Source organism: Leucoraja erinacea, unplaced genomic scaffold (assembly GCF_028641065.1).
Source record: "Leucoraja erinacea ecotype New England unplaced genomic scaffold, Leri_hhj_1 Leri_1590S, whole genome shotgun sequence".
Lineage (NCBI taxonomy): Eukaryota > Metazoa > Chordata > Chondrichthyes > Rajiformes > Rajidae > Leucoraja > Leucoraja erinaceus.
In genome coordinates, this window is record NW_026575881.1 from 1 (window position 1) to 12,500 (window position 12,500).

At 50.4% G+C, this 12,500-nt stretch overlaps 1 non-coding gene and 1 pseudogene across 1 annotated transcript; one reads left to right on the forward strand and one right to left on the reverse strand.

The window, feature by feature from the left end:
- Positions 1-5,287: 5,287 nt before the first annotated feature.
- trnal-aag (transfer RNA leucine (anticodon AAG)) lies at positions 5,288-5,369 on the reverse strand. Its single transcript has one exon. It is a non-coding gene; the product is annotated as a tRNA-Leu (tRNA).
- Positions 5,370-9,700: 4,331 nt separating this feature from the next.
- The window catches only part of LOC129715999 (tubulin alpha chain-like), a 14,671-nt pseudogene continuing 11,871 nt past the window's right edge, over positions 9,701-12,500 (forward strand).

Genomic DNA, 12,500 nt, shown 5'->3' on the forward strand with positions numbered 1-12,500 from the left:
TTCATTGCAAAAGGATTTGACTCTAGGAGCAGGGAGGTTCTACTGCAGTTGTACAGGGTCTTGGTGAGACCACACCTGGAGTATTGCGTACAGTTTTGGTCTCCTAATCTGAGGAAAGGCATTCTTCATAGCCAAAGGATTTGAGTATAGGAGCAGAGAGGTTCTACTGCAGTTGTACAGGGTCTTGGTGAGACCACACCTGGAGTATTGCGTACAGTTTTGGTCTCCAAATCTGAGGAAGGACATTATTGCCATAGAGGGAGTGCAGAGAAGGTTCACCAGACGGATTCCTGGGATGTCAGGACTGTCTTATGAAGAAAGACTGGATAGACTTGGTTTATACTCTCTAGAATTTAGGAGATTGAGAGGGGATCTTATAGAAACTTACAAATTTCTTAAGGGGTTGGACAGGCTAGATGCAGGAAGATTGTTCCCGATGTTGGGGAAGTCCAGGACAAGGGGTCACAGCTTACGGATAAGGGGGAAATCCTTTAAAACCGAGATGAGAAGAACATTTTTTTTCACACAGAGAGTGGTGAATCTCTGGAACTCTCTGCCACAGAAGGTAGTTGAGGCCACACAGTTCATTGGCTATATTTAAGAGGGAGTTAGATGTGGCCCTTGTGGCTAAAGGGATCAGGGGGTATGGAGAGAAGGCAGGTACGGGATACTGAGTTGGATGATCAGCCATGATCATATTGAATGGCGAATGGTGCAGGCTCGAAGGGCCGAATGGCCTCTACTCCTGCACCTATTGTCTATGTTTCTATGTTTCTATAACAAGGGGAGTTGAGCACAGGAGCAAAGAGGTCCTTCTGCAGTTGTACAGGGCCCTGGTGAGACCACACCTGGAGTATTGTGTGCAGTTTTGGCCTGTTGGCCTTCATAACAAGAGGAGTTGAGTACAGGAGCAAAGAGGTCCTTCTGCAGTTGTACAGGGCCCTGGTGAGACCACACCTGGAGTATTGTGTACAGTTTTGCCCCCCTAATTTGAGGAAGGACATTCTTGCTATTGAGGGAGCCCAGCGTAGGTTCACCAGGTTAATTCCCGGGATGGCGGGACTGTCATATGCTGAGAGAATGTGGAGCGGCTGTGGGCTTGTACACTCTGTGGAGTTTAGAAGGATGAGAGGGCATCTCATTGAAACATATATGAGATTGTTAAGGGGTTTGGACACGCTAGAGGCAGGAAACATGTTCCCGATGTTGGGGGAGTCCAGAACCAGGGGCCACACACACACACACACACACACACACACACACACACACACACACACACACACACACACACACACAGTTTAAGAATAAGGGGTCGGCCATTTAGAACGGAGACGAGGAAACACTTTTTCTCACAGTGAGAGTTGTGAGTCTGTGGAATTCTCTGCCTCAGAGGGCGGTGGAGGCCGGTTCTCTGGAGAGAATTCTTTCGAGATAGAGGCTCTTAAAGATAGCGGAGAGAGTCAGGGGATATGGGGGAGAAGGCAGGAACGGGGAACTGATTGGGGATGATCAGCCGTGATCACATTGAATGGCGAATGGTGCTGGCTCGAAGGGCCGAATGGCCTCTACTCCTGCACCTGCTGTCTATTGTCTATTGTAATCTTCTCAGGAGGAGACGAGGAGGAATTTCTTCAGCCAGAGGGTGGTGAATCTGTAGGATTTGTTGCCACAGACACTGTGGAGGCCACAAGTCAGTGGATGTTTTCACGGCAGATGGGGTTGTGGATAATGAAGTAGATTTTCAAAGTCTACAGAGATTTAGGCCATTTGGAAGAATGGGCTGAAAGATGGCAGATGGAGTTTAATGCTGATAAGTGTGAGGTGCTACACCTTGGCAGGACAAATCAAAATAGGACGTACATGGTAAATGGTAGGGAATTGAGGAATGCAGTTGAACAGAGGGATCTGGGAATAACTATGCATAGTTCCCTGAAGGTGGAATCTCATAGGGTGGTAAAGAAAGCTTTTGGTATGCTGGCCTTTATAAATCAGAGCATTGAGTATAGAAGTTGGGATAGAAACATAGAAACATAGAAATTAGGTGCAGGAGTAGGCCATTCGGCCCTTCGAGCCTGCACCGCCATTCAATATGATCATGGCTGATCATCCCAACTCAGTATCCCATACCTGCCTTCTCTCCATACCCCCTGATCCCTTTAGCCACAAGGGCCACATCTAACTCCCTCTTAAATATAGCCAATGAACTGGCCTCAACTACCCTCTGTGGCAGAGAGTTCCAGAGATTCACCACCCTCTGCGTGAAAAAAGTTCTTCTCATCTCGGTTTTAAAGGATTTCCCCTTTATCCTTAAGCTGTGACCCCTTGTCCTGGACTTCCCCAACATCGGGTACAATCTTCCTGCATCTAGCCTGTCCAACCCCTTAAGGATTTTGTAAGTTTCTATAAGATCCCCTCTCAATCTTCTAAATTCTAGAGAGTACAAACCAAGTCTATCCAGTCTTTCTTCATAAGACAGTCCTGACATCCCAGGATGTAATGTTAAATTGTACAAGGCATTGGTGAGACCAAATCTGGAGTATGGTGTACAATTTTGGTCGCCTAATTATAGGAAGGATGTCAACAAAATAGAGAGATTTACTAGAATGTTGCCTGGGTTTCAACAACTAAGTTACACAGAAAGGTTGAACAAGTTAGGGCTTTATTCTCTGGAGCGCAGAAGGTTAAGGGGGGACTTGATAGAGGTTTTTAAAATGATGAGAGGGATAGACAGAGTTGACGTGGACAAGCTTTTCCCACTGTGAGAGTAGGGAAGATTCAAACAAGGGGACATGATTTGAGAATTAAGGGAGGGGTAACATGAGGGTGAGCTTCTTTACTCAGAGAGTGGTGGCTGTGTGGAATGAGCTTCCAGTGAAGGTGGTGGAGGCAGGTTCGTTTTTATCATTTAAAAATAAATTGGATAGTTATATGGACGGGAAGGGAATGGAGGGTTATGGTCTGAGCGCAGGTGGATGGGACTAGGGGAGAATATGTGTTCGGCACGGACTAGAAGGGTCGAGATGGCCTGTTTCCGTGCTGTAATTGTTATATGGTTATAGATGGATTCCAGATCTGTGCGGGTGTCAGGGGTTATGGGGAGAAGGCAGGAGACTGGGGATTGAGGGGCCGAATGGCCTCTACTCCTGCACCTATTGTCTATGTTTCTATGTTTCTATAACAAGAGGAGTTGAGTACAGGAGCAAAGAGGTCCTTCTGCAGTTGTACAGGGCCCTGGTGAGACCACACCTGGAGTATTGTGTGCAGTTTTGGCCTGTTGGCCTTCATAACAAGAGGAGTTGAGTACAGGAGCAAAGAGGTCCTTCTGCAGTTGTACAGGGCCCTGGTGAGACCACACCTGGAGTATTGTGTGCAGTTTTGGCCTGTTGGCCTTCATAACAAGAGGAGTTGAGTATAGGAGCAAAGAGGTCCTTCTGCAGTTGTACAGGGCCCTGGTGAGACCACACCTGGAGTATTGTGTGCAGTTTTTTGGTCCCCTAATTTGAGGAAGGACATTCTTGCTATTGAGGGAGCCCAGCGTAGGTTCACCAGGTTAATTCCCGGGATGGCGGGACTGTCATATGCTGAGAGAATGTGGAGCGGCTGTGGGCTTGTACACTCTGTGGAGTTTAGAAGGATGAGAGGGGATCTCATTGAAACATATATGAGATTGTTAAGGGTTTGGACACGCTAGAGGCAGGAAACATGTTCCCGATGTTGGGGGAGTCCAGAACCAGGGGCCACACACACACACACACACACACACACACACACGCACACACACACACACACACACACACACACCACGCACACACACACACACACACACACACACACACACACACGCACGCACGCACACACACACACACACACAGTTTAACAATAAGGGGTCGGCCATTTAGAACGGAGACGAGGAAACACTTTTTCTCACAGTGAGAGTTGTGAGTCTGTGGAATTCTCTGCCTCAGAGGGCGGTGGAGGCCGGTTCTCTGGAGAGAATTCTTTCAAGAAAGACACTCACACACAGCGAGACACAGAGAGTGTGGGATTATGGGAATAAGGCAGGGTCGGGGACTGATTGGGGATGATCAGCCGTGATCACATTGGAGGAAACACTTTTTCTCACAGAGAGAGTTGTGAGTCTGGAATTCCCTGCCTCGGTGGAGGGTTCTCTGGATGTTTTTTTTTCAAGAGAGAGCTAGATAGGGCTCTTAAAGATAGCGGAGTCAGGGGATATGGGGAGAAGGCAGGAACGGGGAACTGATTGGGGATGATCAGCCGTGATCACATTGAATGGCGAATGGTGCTGGCTCGAAGGGGCCGAATGGCCTCTACTCCTGCCCCTGTTGTCTATTGTCTATTGTAATCTTCTCAGGAAGGAGACGAGGAGGAATTTCTTCAGCCAGAGGGTGGTGAATCTGTGGGATTGGTTGCCACAGACACTGCGGAGGCCACAAGTCAGTGGATGTTTTTACGGCAGAGATAGATGGATTCCAGATCTGTGCGGGTGTCAGGAGTTAGAACATAGAAACATAGAAATTAGGTGCAGGAGTAGAGGCCATTCGGCCCTTCGAGCCTGCACCGCCATTCAATGTGATCATGGCTGATCATCCAACTCAGTATCCCATCCCTGCCTTCTCTCCATACCCCCTGATCCCTTTAGGGCCACATCTAACTCCCTCTTAAATATAGCCAATGAACTGGCCTCGACTACCTTCTGCGGCAGAGAGTTCCAGAGATTCACCACTCTCTGTGTGAAAAAAGTTCTTCTCATCTCGGTTTTAAAGGATTTCCCCCTGATCCTTAAGCTGTGACCCCTTGTCCTGGATTTCCCCAACATCGGGAACAATCTTCCTGCATCTAGCCTGTCCCACCCCTTAAGAATTTTGTAAGTTTCTATAAGATCCCCTCTCAATCTTCTAAATTCTAGAGAATATAAACCAAGTCTATCCAGTCTTTCTTCATAAGACAGTCCTGACATCCCAGGAATCAGTCTGGTGAACCTTCTCTGCACTCCCTCTATGGCAATAATGTCCTTCCTCAGATTTGGAGACCAAAACTGTACGCAATACTCCAGGTGTGTGGTCTCACCAAGACCCTGTACAACTGCAGTAGAAACCTCCCTGCTCCTAGACTCAAATCCTTTTGCAATGAAAGCTAACATACCATTCGCTTTCTTTACTGCCTGCTGCACCTGCATGCCTACTTTCAATGACTGGTGTACCATGACACCCAGGTCTCGCTGCATCTCCCCCTTTCCCAATCGGCCACCATTTAGATAATAAAGAGATGGCAGCGGTGGGATTCGAACCCACGCCCCCGAAGAGACTGGAGCCTTAATCCAGCGCCTTAGACCGCTCGGCCACGCTACCAATGTTACGGGGAGAAGGCAGGAGACTGGGGTGAGCTAGATGAGGCACGGTTTGAATGGCGGAGGAGACTGGATGGGCCGAATGGCCTCATGGGCCTCATTCCGCTGGTAGAACCTATGAGGCCATAATGAAGTGGAATCAATAACCAGTGTTGATCCATTGTGATCCAATCTCTGGTTGCGTTTTGAATTCGCCGCTACTTGTACTCCAGGAGGCATTCTGTGCCTCAGGTGCAAATTGTCAGCATCCCATCGCACCTTGGCGGGACCTCTCACCCCCCTCCCAAACCCGCCAACGGTCGACTAATGATCGTAGCCACGTGGATTCGCGTATCTCCTGGGGCGGGAGAAATTCCTAAACCACCTCTCCTCCGAGCCGGGGACGAAATCGGAAGAGGCAGAGGGGGGCCACCTCGACGGAGGTCGGGATGTTGCCGTCGGATCTGAGACGGAGGTGGCGGAGAGGGAGCTGGAGGTGACGGCCGTTCTGGGCCGTTCGGGGAGCGTCGGGGAGCCGTTTCCGACGGATGAGATGGCGAGAGAGGCAAGCCCAGAGATTCCGGAGATCCCGCAGATCCCGGAGTTCTCAGAGTTCCGGGAGATCCCGGAGAGCCCGCAGATCGCAGAGATCCCGGAGATCCCGGAGGTCTCAGAGTTCCGGGAGATTCCGGAGAGTCCGAAAATCGCAGAGATCCCGGATATCCCGGAGACCGCAGAGATCGCGGAGCAAACCTTCGACGAGCGGGACGTCTGCCGGGAACGCCGGTGCCAGGGCGAATTGGCTCCGCCCGCTCCCCTCGGCGATTACCCGTGCCCACCGGATCCGGGGGCGGTGGCGAAGAGCGCCTCGGTGCCGAGGAGGTACGTCGGGGCCGGAGGCGACGGCGAGGAGATGGAACGCGGGCCGGCCATCGAAGAAGAGAAGCCGGCATTCCTCGTCCCCGGATGGCGCCCGTTGCCCCGCCCCTCCCTGGCACGAAGCCGTCCGCGCGCCCGGGAACCGCCGCCGTTCCTCGCCTTCCTGGAGCGGCCCGCGTGGAAGTTGAAGAGCTGGCGGGCGCGACTCAGTGGCGGTTTACGGCGGCTCAGGAAGAACCTGCGCGCATCCAGCCCGTAAACCCGTACACAACGTTGTCGCGGTTGTCCTCCGCTAGTCAATCTCTCGATATAAAACTCACATTTTGGATCTCTCTGTGTGTCGTGTGAACTTGCTGCCCCTGTCCCACTAGCGTGTAATTTACGGGACATCGTTTACAACATACATCGATGATTTGGATGAAGGGATTCAAAGTAACATTAGCAAATTTGCAGAGGACACAAAGCTGGGTGGCCGTGTGAACTGTGAGGAGGATGCTATGAGAATGCAGGGTGACTTGGACAGGTTGGGGGAGCGGGCAGAAGCGTGGCAGATGCAGTTTAATGCGGATAAATGTGAGGGCCTTCGAGCCAGCACCATTCGCCATTCAATATGATCAAGGCTGATCAAAGTAACATAGAAACATAGACAATAGGTGCAGGAGTAGAGGCCATTCGGCCCTTCGAGCCTGCACCATTCGCCATTCAATATGATCATGGCTGATCATAGAAACATAGAAACATAGACAATAGGTGCAGGAGTAGAGGCCATTCGGCCCTTCGAGCCTGCACCATTCGCCATTCAATATGATCATGGCTGATCATCCAACTCAGTATCCCATACCTGCCTTCTCTCCATACCCCCTGATCCCTTTAGCCACAAGGGCCACATCTAACTCCCTCTTAAATATAGCCAATGAACTGTGTGGCCTCAACTACCTTATGTGGCAGAGAATTCCACAGATTCACCACACTCTGTGGGTGAAAAAAAATGTTTTTTTCTCATCTCATCTCGGTTCCTAAAGGATTTCCCCCTTATCCTTAAACTGTGACCCCTTGTTCTGGACTTCCCCAACATCGGGAACAATCTTCCTGCATCTAGCCTGTCCAACCCCTTAAGATTCTATAAGATCCCCCCTCAATCTTCTAAATTCTAGCGAGTACAAGCCGAGTCTATCCAGTCTTTCTTCATATGAAAGTCCTGACATCCCAGGAATCAGTTTGGTGAACCTTCTCTGTACTCCCTCTATGGCAAGAATGTCTTTCCTCAGATTAGGAGACCAAAACTGTACGCAATACTCCAGGTGTGGTCTCACCAAGACCCTGTACAACTGCAGTAGAACCTCCCTGCTCCTAGACTCAAATCCTTTTGCTGTGAAGAATGTCTTTCCTCAGATTAGGAGACCAAAACTGTACGCAATACTCCAGGTGTGGTCTCACCAAGACCCTGTACAACTGCAGTAGAACCTCCCTGCTCCTAGACTCAAATTACAATATACATCGATGATTTTGATGAAGGGATTCAAAGTAACATTAGCAAATTTGCAGAGGACACAAAGCTGGGTGGCAGTGTGAACTGTGAGGAGGATGCTATGAGAATTCAGGGTGACTTGGACAGGTTGGGGGAGCGGGCAGAAGCGTGGCAGATGCAGTTTAATGCGGATAAATGTGAGGTTATCCACTTTGGTGGCAAAAACAGGAAGGCAGATTACTATCTAAATGGTGTCAAGTTGGGAAAAGGGGATCTGGGGGTCCTTGTTCATCAGTCTATGAAAGTAAGCATGCAGGTACAGCAGGCAGTGAAGAAAGCCAATGGCCTGTTGGCCTTCATAACAAGAGGAGTTGAGTCTAGGAGCAAAGAGGTCCTTCTGCAGTTGTACAGGGCCCTGGTGAGACCACACCTGGAGTATTGTGTGCAGTTTTGGCCTGTTGGCCTTCATAACAAGAGGAGTTGAGTACAGGAGCAAAGAGGTCCTTCTGCAGTTGTACAGGGCCCTGGTGAGACCACACCTGGAGTATTGTGTGCAGTTTTGCCCCCCTAATTTGAGGAAGGACATTCTTGCTATTGAGGGAGCCCAGCGTAGGTTCACCAGGTTAATTCCCGGGATGGCGGGACTGTCATATGCTGAGAGAATGTGGAGCGGCTGTGGGCTTGTACACTCTGTGGAGTTTAGAAGGATGAGAGGGCATCTCATTGAAACATATATGAGATTGTTAAGGGTTTGGACACGCTAGAGGCAGGAAACATGTTCCCAATGTTGGGGGAGTCCAGAACCAGGGGCCACACACACACACAGTTTAAGAATAAGGGGTCGGCCATTTAGAACGGAGACGAGGAAACACTTTTTCTCACAGTGAGAGTTGTGAGTCTGTGGAATTCTCTGCCTCAGAGGGCGGTGGAGGCAGAGAATTCCAGAGACTCACAACTCACACGGGACAATAAACACATCTTAACTCAACTGTTCTAGGAAGAAGGGTCTCGACCCGAAACGTCACCCATTCCTTCTCTCCAGAGATGCTGCCTGACCCGCTGAGTTACTCCAGCACAAAGTTCTGGATGGGAACTGTGGGAATTCTGCATGGGTTGAGAGGGAATGGGAATTAGGAATGTCTGAATTCGGCGGAGGAATGTGGGAATTCTTTGATGGGATGTGGGAATTCTGGATGGCGTTTTGAATTCTGGATAGGATGTGGTGCGTGTGAGAATTCTGTGTGGTTTGTGGGAATTCTGGATGGGGTGAGTGGGAATTCCGGATGTGATGTAGGAATTCTGGATGGTTTGTGGTAATTCTGGATGGTTTGTGGGAATTCTGGATGGTTTGTGGGAATTCTGAATGATATGTGGGAATTTTGGATGTGTTGTGAGAATTCCGGGCGGGGTGAGTGGGAATTCTGAATGCTATGTGGGAATTCTGAATGGTATGTGGGAATTCTGAATGAAATGTGGGAATTACAGATTGGATATGTGAATTCTGGATGTGATGTAGGAATTCTGGATGGGGTGAGTGGGAATTCTGAATGATATGTGGGAATTTTGGATGTGTTGTAAGAATTCTAGGTGGGGTTTGTGGGAATTCTGGATGGTTTGTGGGAATTCTGGATGGTATGTCGGAATTCCGGATGGTTTTGGATGTGGGAATTTTGTGGGAATTCTGAATGATATGGGGGAATTTTGGGTGGGGTGAGTGGGAATTCTGAATGGTATGTGGGAATTCTGAATAAATGTGGGAATTATAGATTGGATATGGGAATTCCGGATGTGATGTAGGAATTCTGGAAGGTTTGTGGGAATTCTGGATGGTATGTGGGAATTCTGGATGATATGTGGGAATTCTGAATGAAATGTGGGAATTCCGGATGTGATGTAGGAATTCTGGATGGTTTGTGGGAATCCTGAATGGTATGTGGGAATTCTGGATGGTCTGTGGGAATTCTGGATGGTTTGTGGGAATTCCGGATGTGATGTAGGAATTCTGCATGGTTTGTGGGAATTCTGGATGGTTTGTGGGAAATCTGGATGTGATGTGGGAATTCTGGATGGTATGTCGGAATTCTGAATGGTATGTGGGAATTCTGGATGTGTTGTAAGAATTCCGGATGGGGTGAGTGGGAATTCTGAATGATTTGTGGGAATCCTGAATGGTATGTGGGAATCCTGAATGGTATGTGGGAATTCTGAATGAAATGTGGGAATTACAGATTGGATATGGGAATTCCGGATGTGATTTAGGAATTCTGGGTGGGGCGAGTGGGAATTCTGGATGGGGATGTGGGAATTCTGGATGGGATGAGTGGGAATTCTGGATGGGGATGTGGGAATTACAGTTTGCATGTGGGAATTCTGGATAGGATGTGGGAATTCTGGATGTGAGGTAAGAATTCCGGGACGGGACGTGGGATTTGTGGACAGGGGTGAGTCTTCCCCCCCCCCCCCCCCCCCCCCCGATCCCCACTGATCTGCCATCTTCCTCTCCGGTCCCCACCCCTCCAGCAGATTCACAACCCGAGCACTGGCCGTCGAGGAAATCCCAGGACTACCGGCTCGAGATGGTGAGGAACCGGAGTGAGTGAGTGTGAGTGAGAGAGAGAGAGAGAGAGAGAGGGAGAGAGAGAGAGAGAGAGAGAGAGAGAGAGAGAGAGAGAGAGAGAGAGACAGACAGAGAGAGAGAGAGAGAGAGAGAGAGATAGAGGAGAGAGAGAGAGGACAGAGAGAGAGACAGAGAGAGATAGACAGAGAGAGAGAGAGACAGAGAGAGAGAGAGACAGACACAGACAGAGAGAGAAAACGAGAGAGAGGGAGAGACAGAGAGACAAAGAGAGAGAGGGAGAGAGAGAGAGAGAGAGAGAGAGATAGAGGGAGAGAGAGAGAGAGAGAGAGAGAGAGAGAGAGAGAGAGAGAGAGAGAGAGAGAGAGAGAGAGAGAGAGAGAGAGAGAGAGAGAGAGAGAGAGAGAGAGAGAGAGAGAGAGACAGACAGAGAGAGAGAGAGAGAGAGGAGAGAGAGACTGAGAGAGAGAGAGACAGAGAGAGGGAGAGAGAGAGAGAGAGAGAGAGAGAGAGAGAGAGAGAGTGTGTGAATATGTGAGTGTGTGCGCAGATATGGTTTACCTGTCCACACCCCCTCTGCTTTTACCCCACAAAACCCCAGAAAGAGACCCTCCCTCTCCCTCCCTCTCTCTCCCTCCCTCCTCCCTCTCTACGACCTGAAGGTTCCAAGGTCACAAGGTCCCATTCTCTCATCGTCACACGGCCACTCTCCCGCTCTCTCCCTCCCTCTCCTTCTCTCTTTCTTCCTCACTTCCCCTCTCCCTCTCTCCCTCTCTTCCTCTCTCCCTCTCTTTCTTCTCCCTCTCTCCCTCTCCCTCTCTCTCTGTTTCTCACTGTCTGTATCTGTCTCTCCCTCTCTCTGTCTCTCCCTCTGTCTCTCTGTCCCTCTCTTGCTCTCTCCCTCTCTGTTTCTCACCCTCTCTCCCTCTCTCCCTCTCTCTCTCTCCTGGGGATCCCTCCCCTAACCTTCCCTCCCTTGTCCCTCCCCGGTGCGCCTCTCCTCTCTCCCGACTCTCTCCTCCCCTCTCCCTCTCCCTCTCTCCTCGGAGATGCTCTTCCCCTCCCTCCCTCTCCCAGATCTCTCTCCGGATTTCCTCTCCATGAACTCCCCTCCCATACTCTCTCTCCTCTCCCTCCCTCTCCCTCCCCTCTCGGATCTCTCTCACTCTCCTCTCTCCCTTCCTCTCCTCTCCCTCTCTCATGCTTATCTTTCTTTCTCCCAGATCCTGAGAGTCCCAGATTGTATTTAGATTTGAACACACAGTTATTGAGTGTAATCCTTGTAGTGTAGTACAATGTAATACCATGTAGTTAGGGTGGCAGCGTGTATATGGGACACAGAGACTAATCTTCAACTCTCCCAGGGAGCTGTCTCCTCCAACTCAGAATCCCTGCTTCTCCTCCCTCCCTCTCTCTCCCTCCTCGCTGAGGGCAGAGACCAGTCGTCTCCCTCTCCTCCTCCCTCTCCCTCTCACTCTCCCCTCCTCTCCTGGGTCACGCTCTCAGAGGGATCCTCTCACCTTCTCCCCTCCCTCTCTCTCTCTCTCTCTCTCTCCTCTCCCTCCTCTCCCTCCTCAGAGCAATTCTCCATCCTCTCACCCTCCTCTCCCTCTCTAATCTCCTAGCTCTCTCTCTCCTCTCCCTCTCTTCCTCTGCTCTCCTCTCTCCGCCTCTCTTCCCTCTCTCTCTCTCTCCTCGTCTCCCTCTCTCTCCTCCCTCTCTCCTCCTCTCTCTCCCTCGACCCCTCTCTCTCCTACACCTCATTTCCTCCTCTCCCTCCCTCTCTCTCTCTTCTCTTCCCTCTATTCTTATATCTTATTCCTTATCGGTTAATTGGCATTTCTCTCAACACACAGCTATTTATTGAGTGTAGTACTGTAATACCCATGTAGTGGGTGGCAGGCGTGTATATGTACACAGAGACTAATCTACACTCTCCCTCTCCCTCTCTCCCTCCCTCTCCCTCTCTCCTCTCTCTCTCTCTCTCCCTCCCTCTCTCTCCCTCTCTCCCTCCCTCTCTCTCTCGCTCTCCTCTCTCTCTCTCCCTCTCTCTCTCCCTCTCTCCTCTCTCTCTCCCCCTCCCTCCCTCCCTCCCTCCCCCCTCCCTCCAGCGTGAGTGTATTTCCATCCACATCGGCCAAGCCGGAGTCCAACTGGGCAACGCCTGCTGGGAGCTGTTCTGCCTGGAGCACCGGATCAGGCCGGACGGGAAGATGCGGGGATTCCGGAAC